Here is a 10,243-nt window from a genome sequence, read left to right as displayed (position 1 = left end):
TTGTTTTATTGTCATCGATTGCACAACTGCTGCGTCGCAGCCGCTAAGCCCTTTCGAATGCCGATAGTTGAAATTCCCCACACGCCTCGCCAGTTTTAAGGCGTATTTGAATTTCCTTAAATTCGCTGCTAATCTGCTGTGGCCTCTACAGCTCGCATGAAAGGGGTACAGCAAGACGACGGTAGCGTTGGACCACCCAGAAGTTGGAATTTGATTTGATTTACGTACGTTTACATGCCCACATGATTACGTGCGTATGTGTGTGTGTGTTTTTGCCTTCGTGGTATCCGATCGTCATGTAATTTTATCGTTTAATTGCTCCCTTTTGTTCCTGCTCTCTTGCTCTTACTTTGCGCGCAGACGCTGTCGGCTTTGGGTGACTACAACTTATGAATATTTAAGAGTAATCCCATAGTTATGAGTAGCTAACTGACGCGCCCCAGACACAAAGCCGAAGCAATAACTACTTGTGACAATATTTTCCATTTTTCCTCTAGGCAGCAGCTCGTTCTAGTTGTTGGCTGGCACTGGTCGCGCATGCGCTCGCTCCACTCGTTACGGTTCTCGTGTGTGGCTTGGCACAGTAGTAATTTGTAGGTCAGTAATGGGCGCTTTTATGACTCTATTAAGAAATGTTTGAAATATGCAGCGAAATGTTCTCGATGAAGAGTGAACAGGTGGGCTGAATCYGGTTATCGGTTGCTTCAGTGGGAATTATTTTATTGTTGGAAACATCATGTGTATTATTTAGTGAATCGATGTGCAAATATTCAGTAGTTGGTTAATTCCGACGCTTCTTAAAATATAGAGCTTGGACCCACCCTTGATAGAGAGTTAAGTACACTTTGGAGCGCGTCTATATCATTCACTTAATGACACATGCTGTTCGCTTACTCCAACGACTCTCAGGGTAACTGAGCAGGCCTGGATTTATACTCGGCCAAGTACTGCCAACAAGACCCATAATCCACATCTCACGTGCAGATATTTTCATGAGCTGCTTAAAATTCGTCCAATCAGCGGTCCAACTCAGCCGATRCTTGACCATTGATTTTTCGACGCTGTAGTTTTATAACTGAAAGCTGACATCAGGATCGTGAAACCCTTGACATTGTAGAAGTCAGTTTTGTCTAGACAAAAGTAATAGGGAGTATGAAAAAAGATTTCAACCGAAAGTTCGAGTACTGCGCGTTATCTGTTCTTTTCTATATTGGTAAAACATTCGAATTCTGAAGAAAATGTTTGAAGAATTATGGATTCTAAAGTCCCTAGAAAAACTAAAGCAATCAGAGATATGTCTTGGACTCTGACTCGTAGTTGTTTTGGGGAATTCGGAAAACTAATAAAAAAAAAACAACCTTATGGATCAGTGATTCAATTCTAATGTTGGAAAAGGAAACCAAAGAAAGCTTAATTGCTGTACACAGAAACTTCTTTGCTTCGATGGTGGTAGCCAAAAATTTGTTTAATTACCTTTACTTGATCGTGACTCGATTTTTTATAAGTCACGCCCAAGTGCTCCGAAAACAACTATCGTTGGACGATAACGTGAAAAAGCCTCGGCGGCCTAACCACACGGTGCTTAAGATAATACGGATACACATTTCATACCAATTGAAGGTCGTTTCGAATTGGAAAAATGGAATGGAAACCTAATTCCATCTTCATCGGTTTCGAGACCGATTCAAAATCTCTGTCGTACTCTGGGTCCGGCACCCTAACGCATAGTGAATCCACATTGAACTGACAACAATGAGCAGATTGGAGCGAACTCCAAGGACTTACTGCTCTCCGTGGTAACAGAGTAATGTCTCCGGTCAAGCCTTGTTGCTAAAATTACTTCCAGTTGAGCACCCACTCAACTCATGACATTAGTCTGTCTCTTATACACATCTAGATGTGTATAAGAGACAGCTTTTCATTTTTGGGGGAGGAACTCTCCCGCAGTGCACCCATGTGAATCGCCCCTGAGTGGGATTATAGCTGAGACGGTAGGCCGCAAAGTCATGTCTTCCGGACAGCAAGTGCATCCGTGAGACCCTTGTACATATATCACGGCTTAAGCGTATAGCGAAGGAAATAGCGGACGAAAAATGGATTCTGCTATAGAGACCAAGGACCAGACAAAATAGTGAATTTCATTTGGATATCCTGCTCCAAAGAAGGACTACTATCTGTTTGCCTAGTCGACCTTTTTATGTGATCCAGAAGTTTTGATCTACATTGACTAAAAGAAGGAGAGAAAGCGGCTCTAGATTCTACTAGACCGATATTGATTCGTACATATTATAGACTTTAAGAATCGAGGGCGATTTTTAAYGATGATCATAGACGTCGTACGAATTCGAAAGAATTGATGACTGTGTTTTGAGAGATCAAGCTATTAAATTTACTTATTCCAAATCATTCATAAACTCAAATCGGCTCTTTTTTGTTGTATTTATAGCTCGTTTTCTCCGGTCTGACGAGCTACTCATATTGTTCATAGCTAAAATTAAATCTCACAGGTAATGGAGTAATTCTTCTGCTTGCCAACATCGATCCACTCATAGACTCATATGTGGGCACTTATTCCATTCATCAAATTGTGCCCTTTCCCTTCCATCCTACTCCCGGCTTCGATTCACCAGACCATACACTGTAATTAAATGCTTCATTAATTGATTAATTTGGCTTTATGGGGGATCAACCCATTCCTGAAAGACAGCTACGCAAAAATTAATAAACAAACAGACAGCTAGCAACAACAACATGAGACAGCCGATCACATGTTTGTTGTTGCACATAMATACATATGACTATCTACGCCACTTGCGAAAAAACACACACAAATAACAATAACAAACAAAGCAGTAAAGCCACGCATGAAATGTAGAGGCGCTTGGCCATGAAGCTCACTACTGCAGTCTGAAAGCCCCAGGGCGACGGCGACGGCAACAACCATGACGTGGCAACCATGGTGATGCGTTGTATGCTGCTGCTATGCCGTCTTCTTCCGGAGTGAGCCTACCGTGCCGCCGCCTGACACTRACTTTGACTCACAACCCGCCAGGACTTAGGCATCCATCAGCCAGTTTTGCCGGAGCCGCCGGCCGGCCGGTTGCAAGTTCTTGGCCCGTGCGTAAGGTTTAATTCTTTGCTTTGCTTTAATCTCTTTTTACCGTCTTAGTWAGGTATGTCTGACTTTGGCGCTGCTACCATACCGTTCGTTCGTTTTGCTGTAGAGATCTTAATTTGTTGTTATTGTTTACTTGCTTGCATTATGACTTAAGGCCATGTCATCTCTGGTGGTCTTTTATGGGGCGCACAAGTGCATAGCGGCGGTTTCTTCTCGATTTGATCCGCGAAAGATTGATGTTAATGTTTATGGGCATTGGTGTGAACATTCTTATTCGCATATTTGTTTTCGCGGCCGACAATCGGGGCACAGAAGAGGAGGCTGCAATACCTGGTCGTRCTTACGGTTATGTTTTGACGTCGCGTTGCGTGGTAGCCGATACAAAGAAAAGTGAAGAAATATGATGCAAGCTTTTGAGGTGATCTTAAAGACCTATAAGCGAAATTTAGGCCTTAAAGACAGTTGGACCATACCTCATCTGCAATCTTCATAACTCAAATCATAAGACTGTTCTTAAATCCCCATCTATCCTGATGGAAGTAGAGCTCTGTAAAATGGTCCGCTTGTGAACTGAAAGAGACTTAGCTTAGGCAATCAGGGTGATACCTCGTGAAGTCACGAATGACGTCACTTGGACTCCGGCCCCAAAACATTTAAGTACGGATCAAAACAGAACGTCGTACTTAGGCAAAACGAATTAGCCTGCCAAAATATTGTTTGAGGCGGCAAATATCAATTGCAGTCGACTCATGCAGTCCGCAGAAGGTAGGACTACCGAGTTCAACATCWACTAAATCTGGGTAGTAGAAGAGAAGAGTCTAGATAATGCCACTTCACCTTCCTCCGTGCAGCTTTGACAATATGTGTCCTCCAAAATCCCTAACCTAGTCATAAGTAGCAATAAAGCAGTGCTCAGATAAACTGCTATCGTTGGGGTAGGACAARCCTTGTCAAGAGCTAGTCATCCAACCAACTTCCTATGTTGGACTAAGTAAGGATYTCGCTGTCACACAGACGCTGGTCGCCAATCAAATCTTACTGAGCCCTGACGAGGTCCACAGATMCACTGCAAGAATGCAAGAGGCGAGTGTAGTACGGAACCGTTCACAGTTTGATAATATTRTTCTTGCAAACTCGTCGGCTTTGAAGTTTCCAGCCTTTCTGCTATGACCAAATAATCAAACTTGAATTCTTAGAATTCTCAGTATCATCACCACGTTCCWGACCTACTGACCACAAACTAAAGTCCATACCAAGAACTTCACTAGATATGCTGKTATTTAGACAGTATTTGAAGTTCCTCTGCCATTATATTTCTCTTTCATTTTCTCTCACTCTCTCTCTCTCTCCTAGTAGCCATGCGTAAGTGTCAGGAACTTCAACAGATATTAACTGTGGCTATTACAGATCACATTATACATTTGACTAACAGTCAAACTAACTGAGTCAAAGTCCCTGAGTCTTGTGGGGGTCTTTAATAGTAATATTGCTTCTTTTCCGACTAATGCTATCTATATACAAATATGTATATCTTTACATATTGTAACTTCTTGCCTTGGAGCACGCATCCGATCTACCCCGGGTGCCGATGTCTACGTCCATAAATTTTGTAACTAATGCATAATATTTATTTTGCACCGATTAAGCGATTTGCTGTGGCAGTAAAGGAACACAATGTGTCTGCAAGCGATTAATTTCAATTGTTGCTGATTTCGTCGCTGTCGATCTTCATAAACGGCGCCCACCAAAGAAACAAAGCCAGAAAGTGAGAGGGAGACATTGTTTCGCTGAGATCAGAGTTCATAAGCTATCAAGTGAGTCMCTACTTAAATAAAATTGATTGATCTGCAGCACATGAATTGTAATCAGCAACACCACACACGCACTTTACTCAATCGTTCCATAATCACTCTCTCTCTCTCTTCCGCTCGCTCACTCGCTCACTTTGCTTCAAGTTCGCTGGTGGGCTGTAGCGCTGTTGGACCACACACGTCGTAATTTGAATTCCGCATAAATTTCCACAAACATGCTGGTCATTGGCGGCAGAGAAAGAGAGTATCACACGTATAAGTGATTGAGTTGGGAGGGAGTGAATACTTATTGAACGTTCAACCGAATATCTGTTGGTCTGTCAGCGCTATCATGGTCAAGCCACTGTACAAGTTGTCGTCACAACATTTCACGGCATGTCACACGCTCGCTCACTTTACAGTTTTTCACTTCGGTTTTTTATTCTTCTTGGTATTTGTTAATTTATCAATAAAAATGTTTCGATCACTTTTTAATTTACCTACCGCATTTGATCCAATTTAAGCGACATTAAAGTCATCAAGCAAAGTCAACGCCACACACAGGCTCCCGACTCACGGCCTAACTGTCACACAGGCGGTCGGTCGGTCGCTCGGWCGGTCRATCACACGCCAAGACGAAAGCAACAGATCACAAACGAAGTGAGCGAGCGGTCGCGGTGATCACGTGACCGCCTTCTTTATTGCCGCGCTGTTGTGATTTTGTGTAACTTTTTTATAGCAAATAATTATTTCTTCTTTCTCTATTTCATTTACATATCCGCTTAACTCTAACATTCGTGCGCTGCTGTTTCAATTCGGCATGTGGGCATACTTCAAAACGAATTCATTTCGACAAGTTAATTGAGTTATCAGTAAGCGATTAGTTTGTGCGCATGCGCAGTCAGCCTAAACACAAAAGTTGTTATACAACAAACAGCCAAGAACGTGGCCGTTCAATCGGATACCGCGCGCTTAAATTTGCATATAAAACGGCGATTTTTATGTGATAAAAATTTCGATTTTTAATTATTATAATTATTTTATTAGATGAGTTGATCATTAAGCCGCTTAGTTCTCTCAAATCGTTGCTAGTATAAGTCAAAAGAATATTTAGTGCCTATCGAAGATGAAGCGCTATTTYCGATTTTACGATCCCCGCTTATGTCTGATGAAAAAAGTTTTAATCACCTGCTGAGATTKGAAATCATAAAAGTTAATTAGTGAGCTATGGAAGGTGTTTTATGGGTTAAGAATTGGATGGGTTTTTTTTCTAAATGAATAACGGGTGATCCAATTAGACGTAYCTTTTTCAAACCCCTGTTTTTTGACAGATCACACGTGAGTCGGGTCAAACTGTCATGTTGTTTTTGATCGGTATTTGACATTTCATCATGGAAAGACGGTTTGATGTGGTTTGTGTCCCGGTGGAATCATCGGTCCATATTTTTTCAAAAATTATAACGGTGAGAACGTAACAGTCAAGGGCGACCGTTATAGCGCCATGGCAACCGACTATTTGGTGGTTGAAATTGTAGCTCGTGATCTTGGCGAGATTTGGTTTCAACAAGGCATCGCCACTTAACACACTTCCAATTTATTAATAGATTTATTAAGAGAATACTTCGGTTAGCAAATAGTTTTGTTTTGGGCTTTCTTTAAAAAAGTACGGAAGCCAGAAATTTATACTTATTGTATTATAGACAAGCTATRTTAAGTGAAATAAATGTTTCCCATACTATCTGCTAAGGCTAGAACTATCGAAGCTCAAGCATTGCGCTCCGACTTACGTCTTTAAACGAAATTAATGTGACATCCGATATATTGGCTGTTGTTGCTGTTGTTGTTGCAACGGTTACCTAGCGGCAGAATTGACCTAGATGTTAACCGGGCAAAGGCATTTATTTCGGAGATCTGACCTCGTTTAGATCGGTGAGTTTTTGTCCGATGTATTGATGATAGCTTGTGGTTTTAATCCAATAGCCTACAGCCTGTGCTTGTATTGGTCACTTTGTCGTTTTATTAGATTGAATACAGGAGTTCTATTTTATCACAAAGCTTTAAATAAATTAGTTCAAGAGCGATCTTTCGGTCAGTCACCAAAACTAGCCTTACTTAATCGGTTTGCTCTCATATGCTGTCGAGATTTTCCTACGTATTTTTGTTGATGAAATTTTCTGGGTCTCCTAAAAAACTACTGTTAAGGCAGGAGAGATATCCAATACCTCTATATAGCACGAACGAAGGAGTACTGTGAGCCAAACTTCAGCCTCCGATCTCTAAGGTTGCTCCGCAAAATCGATTACTCTCTACTAATTCTCTAGTCTTTTGAAGAAAAAATTGGCCGATTCACCCGAAAACTTAAGAAATTGCTTTCTTCAGTTACACATATTGCAGGAAAATAGTGACGGATTACTTAAGAAGTCCATCAATAGTTTTAGTTGCCTACAAATGTACAGTTTATTAAGTTTAGACGAACATCTAACATTTGGGTTTTCGAAAATACATAAGAGACAGCTGTAGTGCAGAATTCTTTAACGTTGTCACATGATTTATCGTAGGGTCTTCAATAAGATCGCATGCTCTTGGCCTGAGGCTACAATRGGAATTTTGCTTTTTTCATGCTATTATCGAAGTGACGCCATTTTTCCAACTAACCGATTATAGAAATTATATTGAAAGGGTGTTTATAAAGACCTCTGAGAAGTCTCAAAGACAGTATGACCGTATTCCATGGCTGCTCATATCTCAAACCGTAAGTTTGTTTTTAAATCCTCACCTACCCTTATGGAGATAATGCTATGTAAAACTGACCTTGTCGATATGAGATTAAAAGGAAATACTCTTGCCTTGAAGCCAGCGGTGATCCGAACCCTTACCTCAAAACCTTTAATAATAACAAACCACTTTACTAAATCAATAGCAAAGAAGACGCAGCGCCTTATCCTCCTAACAGAATCCCTCTTGAACCAGTGAGTCACCAGTTAATTGCTTAATTAACTCTTTTCGAATTTATTTAAGAACAGCTATTCAGAGAAGTCGTTAACAACTCTATAAACGAATTCGACTTGACATCGAAATGCAAGAAGAAATCAGAACTGCTTATGCTGACGCAAGAGAAAAAGTAGAATAAGCGCATTTAAGCGTTCAGCAACCCACAATAAACAAGGAAGCGCAATCAACGGTGCCACCTGAGACCAAAGTACCAACATATCAACGAAAGAAAAACACGCCGCTGATAAGCAAACCGCAACAAATGGCAACCGCGCCAATTACAGCAATAACAACAACCTACAGCAGCGGAAAACATGACTTAAATACAAGGAGCGCATATCAATAGTCTCAAAGGAACTCCTTAACATTATTRCCGTTGTCAACTTGTTGGAGGAGGCAACAAAAAGTGCAACAACAAAAGCAGCGATTACATAAACAACGCAGAACTAAAATAAAGAGAAATTAAATGCGCACAATAAAAGTGTGTAAATGAGGCAATGAGCGCGCAACGGAACCGGTGATTGCCGGCAACAAAATTAACATAACTGCAACGGCTGCAGCAGTAGGCAACCTGGGAGCCCGAACGCCAGAGCTGCATAAGGGTCAACGCGCTAATGATATCAATGACCAAAGCAAGCACCTTCCGCGGGCGGCACTTGGCAGCAGCTGATGCCGTTGCTGCCACGCCGCCACACAGCGGCATTTGTCCAAATGTCCTTGTGCGTAAATTCTTAAAATAGCATACATTATATCAGGTAGCGAATTCCGGACCAAAACGTACAAATTAAATGTGCGCGCGGTGGCGGCGGCCAAAAATGGTACTTTAGTGAGTGGTGAATGGAGCGGTGCTGCTTTGCGCTTGCGTCCACTTGCTTTTATTTGTATTATTTATTATTGTTGTTGCGTTGGTGAACATTTATTTTTATTTAATTTCTGTTGTGGTCACATATTTGCGGCTTAATGATTTCATTTAATTTCATTGGCGCCCCGAAAAAGTTACGACAAGCGCTACTATAAAACGGCGGTGCGCATGTGATAAAGCCGGGAGGCAAGTTACCTAGTATATATGTGCATGTAAACACCTGTATATATACATATGTATGTATGTGTGTCATTTCGGTTTTCATTAGCGTCTGAGCGCTTTGCATCATCGATGGTCGTTCGTTTTGCTAATTGATCGTTTAAGTTGTGATCAAAAATGTCCGATAAAGCGCGTTGCAGCGCGCCACACAAGCGCATGCCGCAGATAAAGCCGCGCATACCCCGACTATATGGCATTGCAAAGCAGTTTTGTGCATAATTAAACGTAAAAGGTGTCTACCAAATGATTGTACTCGGAGCTTGTTAGGTGCCGTTACGACTGACTCATTTCCTTTCACTGGCTGTGGCATGCAAACTTTCATATTTAATTAAATTAATTAAAAATGATTTATATTTAAATTAAACTGACAACTGATTGAAAGTCATAGAAAACACTTCAAATCTTAAAGCAGAAGTAAGAAAGAAGTTTTATTACCAGAGAAGCATCATTTATTGGAGGAATTGAGGCTTTGCACTGCAACCTATGGGCTATTGTGCCCTTCCCTATGTCACATATGGTCACAAAGGTGGGCGCAACCGAGGTGATGTGATCTCTGTCCACGTAGACGGAACCTAAGGTCTTGAACCTGCTTCTGCAAATTGCTGGGTAATCCAAATTCAGGTATTTCCTTCGCTCTGAGAGGTTGGTCATTTCCTTAAACCTTGCAAGGCTGTACTTTCCCAGATGTAAGTTGTCATGGCGAATTCCTGCTGCCAATGCTGTTCTCTCCCCGCTTTCTCCTCGGTGGGGAGCAGCTCCTATATATTGTGGGACCCCACGTTAATGAATAGTTCTGGCTCCATTAACCTGGACGCTGCTGCAGAGCGGGCTAATTCGTTGGCCAACTCATTGCCGGCTACCACTCTATGCCCCGATACCCACACTTATAGGCATTTCAGCTTTCCTAGCGCTACAGTTCAATTTCCTAAATTTTCCAATTTTACAATGCTATTCTTGTAGTACAGTAAGTTTTTAGCTTAAAAAAAGCCCAACTATTGGTAACTAATTCTTCATTATGAATAAAAACTTTCAACGATCTTTCTCGGGAACTTTCTTATAATTTTGTATACGTTTTCATACGAAATTTGAGGTGTTTTTKCCTTGATCTAATAGAAGCGGGACATTCCAGGAGGAAGTGTTGAGATTGCAKTATCTCATCGTCCCTAAACAGAAGAAACTTGCGATTTACAGCTGTCGGAAATCGACCAGCGCTTGCTGTTTGAAGTTCAACAGTTCATTAGTGATCCACTTGAAATCAACTGA

This window comes from Bactrocera latifrons, unplaced genomic scaffold (assembly GCF_001853355.1).
Source record: "Bactrocera latifrons isolate USDA-ARS-PBARC rearing strain unplaced genomic scaffold, ASM185335v1 scaffold_481, whole genome shotgun sequence".
Taxonomy (NCBI): Eukaryota; Metazoa; Arthropoda; class Insecta; order Diptera; family Tephritidae; genus Bactrocera; species Bactrocera latifrons.
This window is presented reverse-complemented; position numbering follows the sequence as displayed.